The sequence below is a fragment of the Arachis ipaensis genome, chromosome B10, assembly GCF_000816755.2.
Source record: "Arachis ipaensis cultivar K30076 chromosome B10, Araip1.1, whole genome shotgun sequence".
Classification (NCBI taxonomy): Eukaryota; Viridiplantae; Streptophyta; class Magnoliopsida; order Fabales; family Fabaceae; genus Arachis; species Arachis ipaensis.
The window spans coordinates 100,258,693-100,259,777 of NC_029794.2; positions in this window are offsets into that span (position 1 = coordinate 100,258,693).

The following is a 1,085-nucleotide window of genomic DNA, read 5'->3' on the forward strand; positions in this document are numbered from 1 at the left end:
TTTTCCGTCTCAAAAATAGACCTTGATGCAGGATTGTAAAACTTGTACCCCCGTGAACGCTCAGCGTAACCAACAAAGTAGCAACTAATTGTCTTTGAGTCCAATTTTCTTTCATGCGGCCTATAAGGTCGCGCCTCAGCTGGACATCCCCAAATATGCAAATGCTTTATACTGGGTCTTTTTTCAGTCCAAATTTTATATGGGTTTTGTTAACTACTTTGCTTGGCACCCTATTAACGGTCTTTAAGGCTTCTCTCCAGAGTGATTCAGGTAAGGAAGAATGACTAATCATACTTCTCACCATGTTCTTAAGAGTTCGGTTCCTTCGCTCTGCAACACCATTCATGCTATGTTTGCCTGGCATAGTGTATTGCGGAACAATACCACACTCCTCTAGGAAAAGAGCAAAAGGCCCAGGACGTTGCTCTCCTGAACCGTCATATCTTCCGTAGTATTCACCACCACGATCAGATTTGACAGCTTTAATTTTCTTTCCAAGTTGAAGTTCAACTTCAGCTTTGAAAGACTTGAAAACATCCAAGGCTTGGGACTTTTCATGAATTAAATATAGATACCCGTAACGAGAGTAATCACCTATGAACGTAATAAAGTACCGTTGTCCATTCCAAGAGACAGTAGGGAATGGGCCACATATATCGGTATGTATTAGTTCTAAGACATCTTTAGCTCTCTCGGCACCTAATTTCCTTTCGTTTGTCCTTTTCCCCTTTATGCACTCAATGCAGACTTTAAAGTCCGCCAAATTTAGGGGTCCGAGAATTTCATCCGACACGAGCCTCTAAATTCTCTGTTTAGAGATGTGGCCTAGGCGTTTGTGCCATAATGATGCCAAATTCTCATTCAGTTTTTGTTTTGTACCCGTTTGCAGTATTTCATTATTATAGGAATTTAAGTTAAGCCTATATAGATTATCCACCAAATGACCAGAGCAAATATTATTCGAATTGTAAAAGAGACTGACTTTATTGTCTCCGAATGAACAAAAATAACTTGATTTATCCAAACGAGAAACAGAAACCAAATTTCGTCTAAATGACGGTACATAAAATGTCTCTAATAAATCC